This window comes from Drosophila miranda (assembly GCF_003369915.1).
Source record: "Drosophila miranda strain MSH22 chromosome Y unlocalized genomic scaffold, D.miranda_PacBio2.1 Contig_Y2_pilon, whole genome shotgun sequence".
NCBI classification, from domain to species: domain Eukaryota; kingdom Metazoa; phylum Arthropoda; class Insecta; order Diptera; family Drosophilidae; genus Drosophila; species Drosophila miranda.
The window spans coordinates 9,617,128-9,630,647 of record NW_022881614.1 but is presented as its reverse complement, the minus strand read 5'-3'; the positions used below and the strand labels follow the sequence as shown (position 1 = coordinate 9,630,647).

General features: G+C 48.6%; 1 non-coding gene across 1 annotated transcript; it reads right to left on the bottom strand.

Annotated features, from left to right (window-relative positions):
* Positions 1-5,989: 5,989 nt before the first annotated feature.
* Trnal-aag lies at positions 5,990-6,070 on the bottom strand. The gene has a single exon. It is a non-coding gene; the product is annotated as a tRNA-Leu (tRNA).
* Positions 6,071-13,520: the final 7,450 nt, after the last annotated feature.

The window sequence follows — 13,520 nt, the reverse complement described above, 5'->3', positions numbered from 1 at the left end:
GGGCTTTAGCTTTCTTATAGCCCATACAATGGCCAGACACTCATTTCAGTCGCCGAATAGTTCTTTTTCTGCGCTATTCAGAGTCCTACTGCGTATGAGATGATCCTCTCGCCCTTCTCCGTCTCTTGCGTCAGGATCGCCCCAGTCCGTAGTCGCTGGCGTCCGTCTGAAAGCACGAATTTCTTTGAGAAATCTGGGCATGCCAACACCGGATCTGCTGTCAGCCGACTTTTTACGTCCTCGAACGCTTGTTGCTGTTCCGTTGACCATTCCCACTTGGCCTTCTTCTTCAGCAAAGTGCTGAGGGGCTGCACCAACGTGGCGAATCCCTTTACGAAACGCCGGTACCAGGAGGCCACGCCCAAGTATTGTCGTAGCTCTTTGACACTCGCTGGCGGCTGCAACTCTTAATGGCCGCCACTTTCTCGGGATCGGTGCAGATTCCGTCTCCCGTTACCAAATGCCCCAGGTATCGTAGCTCCTTCTAAAAAATTGACACTTGTCCACATTTAGGCGCAAGTTGGCGTTCTTCAACCGTCGAAAAACTTCTTCGAGGTTGCGCTTGTGCTCCTCCTCGGTACGGCCGATGACAATGATGTCGTCTTGGTACGCGAACGCGTGTGGCATCATCTCGGGGCCTATCACCTGGTCCAATGCCCTCTGAAACGTAGCCGAGGCTGAGTGGAGTCCGAATGGCATCACCTTCCACTGGAACAGCCCTTTGCCGGGCACCGTGAACGCGGTGAACTTCCTACTGCTTCCTCCAGTGGTATCTGCCAATATCCGTCCTTTAAGTCCAAGCTACTGATGAACCGTGCCTCCCTGAGCTGGTCCAAAATGTAGTCTATTCTTGGCATGGGGTACGCATCCTTGATGGACTTCGCGTTTATCTGTCTGAAGTCCACGCATAATCTCCACTTTCCCGTCTTCTTTTTGACCATCACGATGGGTGAACTGTACGGGCTCTTCGAGGGCTCAATACACCCTCTTTCCAGCAGTTCGTCAACCTGTTGGTTGATTTCGGCTTGCATCTTGGGATTTTTGGGATAGTAGCGCTGTTTGACCGGCTGCGCGTCGCTCATAGAGATCATTCAGTTCTCGGAACTCCTCCAACTCCTTTGCCAGGAAGTTTTCAACCGATCCTCCTCCGCTCGCGTTCCGTCGGATGCGGGCTCGACAGACCTTCCCGTGTTCGCTACCACCGCCACTGACAGCTTCTCCTCCAACCGCCCTGGCGGTGGCCTCTCGCCGGGATCACAATCCTGTGTCCCGCACAGGTCACCTCTGCTCCGACCGCGGCGAGGAAATCCCATCCAGAACCAGCTCATCTATTACTCCGGGCAACACGAGAAGCGGGATTGTAACGATCTTGTCCCCGAAGGCCAGCTCCACCTCGATCTGGGAATTGATTTCCCGGCTGCGTCCGTCAGCCAGCCGCACCAGCTTCCACGTCTCTTTCTGTCGCCCCTCTTCCCCCAGTCTACTCGCCGCCTCGCAGCTGATAAAACTGCTTGTCGCCCGGTATCGACCGTTGCTTTCCAGTTGCTGCCCGCGATCCTCACTACCGCCGACAGCTGGACATCCTCCTCCGTGAGTTCTCCTATGAGCTTTGGGGGGCTTCGTCTTGCGACCCTGCACGGCCTCCGCGGCTTGGGTCGCGGGGCGTTTCCCGCTTTCTGGCAGCACTGCCATGTCGGGGCTCCTACCTTGCCGCACCTCCAGCAGAATGTTATAGGTCGGCCATCGCATGCTTGTGCCCAATGGCGGTCACTTCCACATCGTCGACACGCCTGGGCTGGGTTTTTCACGAACCCAGCCTCTATGTTCGTGTTCGCTTGGTCGTCCCGCCGCGTTGGGACGGCCTTTTTTCCCTTGTCGAATCAGAGCTGGCTGTCGTGTCGCCCTGGCAGCGGCGACATATCTCCGTTACTGCCGGACGAGCGAACGGATTGTTTTGCTTTTGCCTTATTCGCCGGACACTCCGTTGGAACTCCAGCCGGTCCCTCTCCAGAGCCTCAAACTCGTCGGCCAGCGTCATCATGTGATCCAGGTCTCTGCACCTATGTGGCCGGATGAACACCCTCAGATCGGGCATGCTGTTGTCTCTAATGAGCTCCAACTGCTCTTCGGGCGTGCATTTTAGTGGCCGCATAAGGGTCTGCATCTCCACCATGTAGTCCTTGAATGGCTCTCCCCATCTTTGCTTCCTCAACCTCACCTCCTGGAGTAATTTTTCAAAATACCCCTCGGCAGGAAGTATGCTTGGAAGCTACGCGCAAATGCGTCCCATGTCTGCCACTGCCTGTTGTTGGCTACAAACCACATGAGCGCCCGACCCTTTAGCAGCTCAGGCATGGCTCGCGGAATTAGATTCAACTCCAACCCGTACATGTCGGCTGACCACTCGATCTGTTCCAGGAACTCGAGTGGTTTCGCCGTTCCGTCGAACCGAAACGACCACTCCCTGACCTGCTTGGCGACGTGGGCAAAACTCGAACTGGGCGGTCTCGTGGTTTGTTCATCTAGTCCCCGTCGACGATCCTCCCCTGCTCTCCCTTCTTCCAATCCCTGTGGGTTTCTCGCGCCCCCTTGCTCCGGCTGTGCTGGCCTGGTTGGCCTCTCCCCACTCTCTGCCCGCGGTCGGCTAGGCGACCGGCTTTTCACCGGGACCGCCAGGCTCGCGATGAGCTCCTCTGGGGTCTCGGACGGCCGTCTCCACAGCGTTACTTGCTCCGCACTCGCCGGCAGCGTCAGGCGCTCGTATGGATCCGCCCGTCCTCCATTTGGGCCGCGGTCACGGCTCCTCCCGCTTTCATCTCCCAGGCCTCGAGCGCGTCCGCATACTCCGGTTCCTCTCCGTGTTTCTCTATCCACTCCTTGAAGATTCGGCGCATCTTGGTCAGCGTGCCTTCCAATCGAAGACCGCACGCCCGCGCGCACTGGACCAAGTCCTCTTTCCTCAATGAATGAACCCATCGTCGGCTCCTCATTTTTGTGCCCTCGCGATACCAAACTCAATACCGCCCTTCCCAAATGCACTTTGTATTTTGCTTGTCGAGAGGCCCCACGTTGGGCGCCAGTTGTAACGGACCGTTCTTTTCCCGTCTGATGCAGCTGGGCTGGCTCAGCGGTCGGTAGGCTCGCTGCAACAATATTTGTATGTTGCCCCGACGACAAGTAAGAAGGCACGGGTTGGGTCTTGTACTGGTATGCTAGTATGCTTTATTGGTATCTTAAGTCTATCTTACTCTATTCCGACTCCGGTGCGGGTCCTCCTCGTGGTTCTCCTCTGTGGTTCGATGAGCGTGGCGCTCCCTGGGCCCCCCACGGCGTCGCCGAGCGTGGCACCGCCGGCTCTACTGACTGGGGCTAGCGATTCTTGGCACGTGGCCCAAATCCGCCTCTCAGTCAGGCGGCTGACGCGTTCGCTCTCACTCGACTCCCTTGGCTTTGCGGCCCGAGGATGCCTCACTCCTGGTGGGTTGCGCGTCAAGCGTGGCACCGTTGGTTCAAGGGATTGGGGTCTTTGGCTCTTGGCTTCACGCTCGAGTCCGCCTCTAAATCCTCACGCAACGTGTTCGCTTTCTAACGATCTTTTCCCTTTGCTTGGTCTCACTCTTGTCACTCACTGTGCACTTCACTCTTGCTAGCTCCGTTTGCTGACTGTCCCTTGTTCCTGGTCGCGGCCCTCCTCTTATAGGCTCGCTTCTGCGTCAGCGCCGCCGATGCCGCCTGGCGCTAACGGCACTTTCCGCCATGCGGTGCCCGTATTTTTCCATCGGCGTTCCTTCATTCCTTGTCGCTTTCCAACGGGACCTGGCTGGTGGCGTGATCTCATGACCATATTTGGTCATGCGCTGGGCCACTGCCGGCCCGATCCCGTCATCCGCGGACCCGATACTAATTCAGTATGGCTTTCCTCCGGCAGACGCTGCTAATATTAAACGACACGACAAAGAGTGCGTGCGAGAGAGACAGAAAATCAGTCTGAGCGTGACGTCGGGCGATGCGTAGCCAGTGCAAATTGATTTGTTCCTTTTGGCTATAAAAATTATCTGATCTGGTCCAGATTCAGCAATCTGATAGATATGGTCGTTATCTATGATTCTGCGTTTTTAGTTTTCTCGAATGTGCAATATTGTAGATGCCCCAGATTTTCGTCCTTTGCGGGGGCGGAAGGGGGTGTGGCGAAATTTGGACACAAATCGGTCAAGGTCCGATATCACAGGAGTGTGGGTACCAAATTTGGTTGCTCTGGCTCTTATAGGTTCTGAGATCCTTGAACTCATATTTTGCAATTGGCAAAGCCGACCATGAAACCTGTGTGTTAGAGAGAGACAGAGCGAGAAAGAATGAAATTGTTTTCTTGATTCTGGCTATAATAATTATACAATCTGGTTGAGATTTTACACTCTAGAACATATAGTCATCCTCTACGATTCTGCGTTTTTTGGTTTTATCGTATCTTTAAAAATGTGGATGCCACAGATTTTCCTTCTTTGTGGAAGTGGGCGGAAGTGGGCGGGGCGAAGTTTTGAAATATTTTGTAGCAGTGACATATCACAGAATTTTGGACGGACAGACGGCCAGACGGACGGACGGACAGACGGACAGACGGACAGACAGAAATGGCTCAATCGACTCGGCTATTGAATCTGATCAAGAATATATATTACTTTATGGGGTCGGAAACGATTTCTTCTGGACGTTACACACATCCACTTTTACCACAAATCTAATATACCCTAATACTCATTTTGAGTATCGGGTATAATCACGCCCTCGCTCAAGGGTCATTCATATGCAGCGTTAAGTAATTTATGGAAGCACTACACTTCCTCCGCCCATTAGCAAACATTTTATTACTACATTTTCAGTATTTTTTCGTCGTCTTGAGCACGAAGCGGCCTCGAGAGAGGTGCCGTGCCGCAAAAAACCAAAATCTCCTTTTCACTAAAATGTTTTATAATGCAGATAGATAGATGGTGTAAAATATGGACCACCCATTAACGCTCTGACGACGACGCGGTGGCGTCAACGTGCAACGAAAACACTTCAACTGGCAACAAACAGCGCAGAAGAGCGCTTTGCCGCTCAAGGGTTGTTTTTAATTGCTTTGCAAAGTAGAACAACAATAACATCGGGAACGGGAAAAACCTGCCGGTTAAGGCCGATTTCACAATTCCACTACTATTTCTCCCTTGGCCCCTCTTATTATAAGTTTTTTGAAATGTATTGTAACGGACCGTTCTTTTCCCGTCTGATGCAGCTGGGCTGGCTCAGCGGTCGGTAGGCTCGCTGCAACAATATTTGTATGTTGCCCCGACGACTCTCAGTCAGGCGACTGACGCGTTCGCTCTCACTCGACTCCCTTGGCTTTGCGGCCCGAGGGTGCCTCACTCCTGGTGGGTTGCGCGTCAAGCGTGGCACCGTTGGTTCAAGGGATTGGGGTCTTTGGCTCTTGGCTTCACGCTCGAGTCCGCCTCTCAATCCTCACACAACGTGTTCGCTTTCTAACGCTCTTTTCCCTTTGCTTGGTCTCACTCTTGTCACTCACTGTGCACTTCACTCTTGCTAGCTCCGTTTGCTGACTGTCCCTTGTTCCTGGTCGCGGCCCTCCTCTTATAGGCTCGCTTCTGCGTCAGCGCCGCCGATGCCGCCTGGCGCTAACGGCACTTTCCGCCATGCGGTGCCATGATCCTCTGAAGTATAGTCTTAACTTTTACAGCCACGACCTGTGGATCTTCACCCGCCGCGAGCTAGAACCAGTTGGGAATTACAACAGCGCAATCAACGAAAAAGCAACCGACACGTGGGGATTATTGCGCGTATATGCGGAATATGGTGTTGCTATGGGGTGGGATCACTTTTTTCCGACTTGTGTGTTGTTCTAAGATTCTTCCTTCTTCAATGCCGATCGCCGATCGGATCGCTACGAAGCTGTTGAAAAAGATAGAAAATCTGGAAATTTACAAAAAATCAATTCAGTTGGCAGCGGTGGGATTCGAACCCACGCCTCCGAGGAGACTGGTGCCTTAAACCAGCGCCTTAGACCGCTCGCCACGCTACCATATAAATATAAATGGGCTCATTTGGGAAAAAAGAAAATGTCAATCAATCGAAATCAATTTCTGGCGTAAGCCTTCTGCTCTTGCCTTCTCTGGCTGCTGCATTAAAATGTTTATTATATTTACAAAACTGTCATCATTTTTGCTTAGACAGCGGCGTCAGCTTAGAAATGCGTTTAAAATTCAAATGAAAATGCGAATTTATGCGTGACAGGCGGTTGGACGGACGCCCTGCTGCTGCAAGCCATAAACTGAAGCCGGTGGCAGGGAACCGTAGCCGGAGCTGGCACAGGCACTGGCGCAGGAGCAGGACTTGGGTATCTAGAAAAAGGAGAAGACTCCGACGGTACAAAACATCCGCAATGAAATTAGAAAATTTCAATAAAAATCTTTGCACGGTACGACAGGGAAAACAAAAACAAAGTCTGCGGTTGGCCAGAGGGTGCTCCAAGGACTGGGAAACCAGTCGGCAACAACAGAGCAGCATTTGCGGTTTCATTAAAATGCCACCGAAAGGAGCAAAAAGTCAGACGCCGCGTCAGCATAGAAAATATTTGCCACACGTGAATTTATACAAATTTAAGTCGGTCGCGGCTTTGGCGGCTACTTAGGAAATGGTAGCGTGGCCGAGCGGTCTAAGGCGCTGGTTTAAGGCACCAGCCTCCTGGGTTTGAATCCACCGCCGCCAACTGAATTGATTTTTTGTAAATTTCCAGATTTTCTATCTTTTTCAACAGCTTCGTAGCGATCCGATCGGCGATCGGCATTGAAGAAGGAAGAATCTTAGAACAACACACAAGTCGGAAAAAAGTGATCCCACCCCATAGCAACACCATATTCCGCATATACGCGCAATAATCCCCACGTGTCGGTTGCTTTTTCGTTGATTGCGCTGTTGTAATTCCCAACTGGCTCTAGCTCGCGGCGGGTGAAGATCCACAGGTCGTGGCTGTAAAAGTTAAGACTATACTTCAGAGGATCATGGCACCGCATGGCGGAAAGTGCCGTTAGCGCCAGGCGGCATCGGCGGCGCTGACGCAGAAGCGAGCCTATAAGAGGAGGGCCGCGACCAGGAACAAGGGACAGTCAGCAAACGGAGCTAGCAAGAGTGAAGTGCACAGTGAGTGACAAGAGTGAGACCAAGCAAAGGGAAAAGAGCGTTAGAAAGCGAACACGTTGTGTGAGGATTGAGAGGCGGACTCGAGCGTGAAGCCAAGAGCCAAAGACCCCAATCCCTTGAACCAACGGTGCCACGCTTGACGCGCAACCCACCAGGAGTGAGGCACCCTCGGCCGCAAAGCCAAGGGAGTCGAGTGAGAGCGAACGCGTCAGTCGCCTGACTGAGAGTCGTCGGGGCAACATACAAATATTGTTGCAGCGAGCCTACCGACCGCTGAGCCAGCCCAGCTGCATCAGACGGGAAAAGAACGGTCCGTTACAATACATTTCAAAAACTTATAATAAGAGGGGCCAAGGGAGAAATAGTAGTGGAATTGTGATATCGGCCTTAACCGGCAGGTTTTTCCCGTTCCCGACGTTATTGTTGTTCTACTTTGTAAAGCAATTAAAACAACCCTTGAGCGGCAAAGCGCTCTTCTGCGCTGTTTTGTTGCCAGTTGAAGTGTTTTCGTTGCACGTTGACAGCCACCGCGTCGTCGTCAGAGCGTTAATGGGTGGTCCATATTTTACACCATCTATCTATCTGCATTATAAAACATTTTAGTGAAAAGGAGATTTTGGTTTTTTGCGGCACGGCACCTCTCTCGAGGCCGCTTCGTGCTCAAGACGACGAAAAAATACTGAAAATGTAGTAATTAAATGGGGTACATATATTAGATTTGTGGTAAAAGTGGATGTGTGTAACGTCCAGAAGAAATCGTTTCCGACCCCATAAAGTATATATATTCTTGATCAGCATCAATAGCCGAGTCGATTGAGCCATGTCTGTCTGTCCGTCTGTCCGTCCGTCCGTCTGTCCGTCTGTCCGTCCCCTTCAGCGCCTAGTGCTCAAAGACTATAAGAGATAGAGCAACGATGTCTTGTATCCAGACTTCTGTGATATGTCACTGCTACAAAAATATTTAAAAACTTCGCCCCGCCCACTTCCGCCCCACAAAGGACGAAAATCTGTGGCATCCAAAATTTTAACGATACGAGAAAACCAAAAACGCAGAATCGTAGAGGATGACTATATGTTCTAGAGTGTTAAATCTCAACCACATCGTATAATTATTATAGCCAGAATCAAGAAAACAATTTCATTCTTTCTCGCTCTGTCTCTCTCTAACACACACGTAGTATAGCCGGCTTTGCTTAGAGTAAAACATTAGCGCCTAGATCTCAGAGACTATAAAAGGTTAGAGCAACCAAATTTGGTATCCATACTCCTAATATATCGGACCGAGACGAGTTTGTTTCAAAATTTCGCCACACCCCTTCCGCCCACGCAAAGGACAAAAATCTGGGATATTCAAAAATCTCAGAGACTATTAAGGCTAGAGTAACCAAATTTGGTATCCGCACTCCTGTTAGATCTTACTATAAAACGTATATCTCAAAATTTCGCCCCACCCCCTTCCCCTCCACAAAAGACGAAAATCTGTTGCATCCACAATATTGAAGATACGAAAAAACTAAAAACGCAGAATCATAGATAATGATCACATCTATCAGATTGCCGAATCTGGATCAGATCAGATCATTTTTATAGCCAATAGGAACAAATCAATTTGCAGTGGCTACGCAGCGCCCGACGTCACGCTCAGACTGATTTTCTGTCTCTCTCGCACTCACTCTTTGTCGTGTCGTTTAATATTAGCGGCGTCTGCCGGAGGAGAGCCATACTGACTGTAGTGCTGCGGTGTCAGCAGCAACTTAGTCAGTATGGCTCTCCTCCGGCAGACGCCGCTAATATTAAACGAAACGACAAAGAGTGCGTGCGAGAGATACAGAAAATCAGTCTAAGCGTGACGTCGGTCGCTGCGTAGCCACTGCAAATTGATTTGTTCCTATTGGCTATAAAAATGATCTGATCTGATCCAGATTCAGCAATCTGATAGATATGGTCATTATCTATGATTCTGATTTTTTAGTTTTTTTAGTTGCTGCGGACACCGCAACTCTACAGTTATACCCCATACTAAGTCAGTATGGCTCTCCTCCGGCAGACGCTGCTAATATTAAACGACACGACAAAGAGTGCGTGCGAGAGAGACAGAAATCAGTCTGAGCGTGACGTCGGTCGCTGCGTAGCCACTGCAAATTGATTTGTTCCTATTGGCTATAAAAATGGTCTGATCTGATCCAGATTCAGCAATCTGATAGATATGGTCATTATCTATGATTCTGCGTTTTTTGTTTTCTCGAATGTGCAATATTGTGGATGCAACAGATTTTCGTCCTTTGTGTGGGCGGAAGGGGGTGGGGCGAAATTTTGAGATATACGTTTTATAGTGAGATCTAACAGGAGTGCGGATACCAAATTTGGTTACTCTAGCCTTAATAGTCTCTGAGATTTTTGAATATCCCCAGATTTTCGTCCTTTGCGGAGGCGGAAGGGGGTGTGGCGAAATTTTGAAACAAAATCGTCTCGGCCCGATATATTAGAAGTGTGGATACCAAATTTGGTTGCTCTAGCTTTTGTAGTCTCTGAGATCTAGGCGCTAATGTTTTACTCTAATCAAAGCCGCCTATGCTACGTGTGTGTTAGAGAGAGACAGGGCGAGAAAAAATGAAATTGTTTTCTTGACGCTGGCTATAATAACAATACGATCCAATTCAGATTCCGCAGTCTTAAAGATATGGTCATTCTCTACAATTCAACGTTTTTGGTTTTCTCATATCTTTATAATTGTGGATGCCACAGATTTTTGTCCTTTGTGGGGGCGGAAGTGGGCGGGGCGAAGTTTTGAAATATTTTTGTAGCAGTGACATATCACAGAAGTCTGGATCCAAAACATCGTTGCTCTAGCTCTTATAGTCTTTGAGCACTAGGCGCTGAAGGGGACGGACAGACGGACGGACGGACAGACGGACAGACAGACATGGCGCAATCGACTCGGCTATTGATGCTGATCAAGAATATATATACTTTATGGGTCGGAAACGATTCCTTCTGGACGTTACACACATCCACTTTTACCACAAATCTAATATACCCCAATACTCATTTTGAGAATCGGTATAAAAATAGGCTAAAAACGAGGGGGAACGTTGTGAGTTGCTGCGGACACCGCAACTCTACGGTTATACCCGATACTAAGTCAGTATGGCTCTCCTCCGGCAGACGCCGCTAATATTAATCGACACGACAAAGAGTGCGTGCGAGAGAGACAGAAAATCAGTCTGAGCGTGACGTCGGGCGCTGCGTAGCCACTGCAAATTGATTTGTTCCTATTGGCTATAAAAATGATCCGATCTGATCCAGATTCAGCAGTCTGGTAGATATGGTCATTATCTATGATTCAGCGTTTTTAGTTTTCTCGAATGTGCAATATTGTGGATGCAACAGATTTTCGTCTTTTGTGTGGCGGAAGGGGGGGGGCGAAATTCTGAGATAAACGTTTTATAGTGAGATCTAACAGAAGTGCGGATACCAAATTTGGTTACTCTAGCCTTAATAGTCTCTGAGATTTGTGGATGCCAAGATTTTCGTCCTTTGCGGTGGCGGAAGGGGTGTGGCGAAATTTGGACACGAAACGGTCAAGGTCCGATATTACAGGAGTGCGGATACCAATTTGGTTGCTCTGGCTCTTATAGGTTCTGAGATCCTTGAACTCATATTTTGCAATTGGCAAAACCGACCATGAAACCTGTGTGTTAGAGAGAGACAGAGCGAGAAAGAATGAAATTGTTTTCTTGATTCTGGCTATAATAATTATACGATCTGGTTGAGATTTTACACTCTAGAACATATAGTCATCCTCTACGATTCTGCGTTTTTGGTTTTTCGTATCTTTAAAAATGTGGATGCCACAGATTTTCGTACTTTGTGGGGGCGGAAGTGGGCGGGGCGAAGTTTTGAAATATTTTTGTAGCAGTGACATATCACAGAAGTCTGGATCCAAAACATCGTTGCTCTAGCTCTTATAGTCTTTGAGCACTAGGCGCTGAAGGGGACGGACAGACGGACGGACGGACAGACGGACAGACAGACAGGGCTCAATCGACTCGGCTATTGATGCTGATCAAGAATATATATACTTTATGGGTCGGAAACGATTCCTTCTGGACGTTACACACATCCACTTTTACCACAAATCTAATATACCCCAATACTCATTTTGAGTATCGGGTATAATAACGAGGGGAAACGTTGTGAGTTGCTGCGGACACCGCAACTCTACAGTTATACCCGATACTAAGTCAGTATGGCTCTCCTCCGGCAGACGCCAGCTAATATTGAACGACACGACAAAGAGTGAGTGCGAGAGAGACAGAAAATCAGTCTGAGCGTGACGTCGGGTGCTGCGTAGCCACTGCAAATTGATTTGTTCCTATTGGCTATAAAAATGATCTGATCTGATCCAGATTCAGCAATCTGATAGATATGGTCATTGTCTATGATTCTGCGTTTTTAGTTTTCTCGAATATGCAATATTGTGGATGCAACAGATTTTCGTCTTTGTGTGGGCGGAAGGGGGTGGGGCGAAATTTTGAGATATACGTTTTATAGTGAGATCTAACAGGAAGTGCGGATACCAAATTTGGTTACTCTAGCCTTAATAGTCTCTGAGATTTTGAATATGCCCCAGATTTTTGTCCTTTGCGGGGCGGAAGGGGGTGTGGCGAAATTTGACACAAACTGCTCGGTCCGATATATAGAGTGTGGATACCAAATTTGGTTGCTCTGGCTCTTATAGTTCTGAGATCCTTGAACTCATATTATGCAATGCAAACCGACCATGAAACCTGTGTGTTAGAGAGAGACAGAGCGAGAAAAAATGAAATTGTTTTCTTGATCTGGCTATAATAATTATACGATCTGTTGAGATCTACATCAAAATATGCATCCTCTACGATCTGCGTTTTTGTTTATGTATCTTTAAAATGTAATGCCACAGATTTTCGTCCTTTGTGGGGGCGGAAGTGGGCGGGGCGAAGTTTTGAAATATTTTTGTAGCAGTGACATATCACAGAAGTCTGGATCCAAAACATCGTTGCTCTAGCTCTTATAGTCTTTGAGCACTAGGCGCTGAAGGGGACGGACAGACGGACGGACGGACAGACGGACAGACAGACAGGGCTCAATCGAGTCGGCTATTGATGCTGATCAAGAATATATATTCTTTATGGGATCGGAAACGATTCCTTCTGGACGTTACACACATCCACTTTTACCACAAATCTAATATACCCCAATACTCATTTTGAGTATCGGGTATAACGAGGGGGAACGTTGTGAGTTGCTGCGTACACCGCAATTCTACATTTATACCCGAAACTTTGTCAGTATGGCTCTCCTCCGGCAGACGCAGCTAATATTAAACGACACGACAAAAAGTGCGTGCGAGAGAGACAGAAAATCAGTCTGAGCGTGACGTCGGGCGCTGCGTAGCCAGTGCAAATTGATTTGTTCCTTTTGGGTATAAAAATAATCCGATCTGATCCAGATTCAGCAGTCTGATAGATATGGTCATTATCTATGATTCTGCATTTTTAGTTTTCTCGAATGTGCAATATTGTGGATGCAACAGATTTTCGTCCTTTGTGGGGCGGAAGGGGGTGGGGCGAAATTCTGAGATAAACGTTTTATAGTGAGATCTAACAGAAGTGCGGATACCAAATTTGGTTACTCTAGGCTTAATAGTCTCTGAGATTTGTGGATGCCCCAGATTTTCGTCCTTTGCGGGGCGGAAGGGGTGTGGCGAAATTTGGACACGAAACGGTCAAGGTCCGATATCACAGTAGTGTGGATACCAAATTTGGTTGCTCTGGCTCTTATAGGTTCTGAGATCCTTGAACTCATATTTTGCAATTGGCAAAGCCGACCGTGAAACCTGTGTGTTAGAGAGAGACAGAGCGAGAAAGAATGAAATTGTTTTCTTGATTCTGGCTATAATAATTATACGATCTGGTTGAGATCTTACACTCTAGAACACATAGTCATCCTCTACGATTCTGCGTCTTTGGTTTTATCGTATCTTTAAAAATGTGGATGCCACAGATTTTCGTCCTTTGTGGGGGCGGAAGTGGGCGGGGCGAAGTTTTGAAATATTTTGGTAGCAGTGACATATCACAGAAGTCTAGATCCAAAACATCGTTGCTCTAGCTCTTATAGTCTTTGAGCACTAGGCGCTGAAGGGGACGGACAGACGGACGGACGGACAGACGGACAGACGGACAGACAGACATGGCTCAATCGACTCGGCTATTGATGCTGATCAAGAATATATATACTTTATGGGGTCGGAAACGATTCCTTCTGGACGTTACACACATCCACTTTTACCA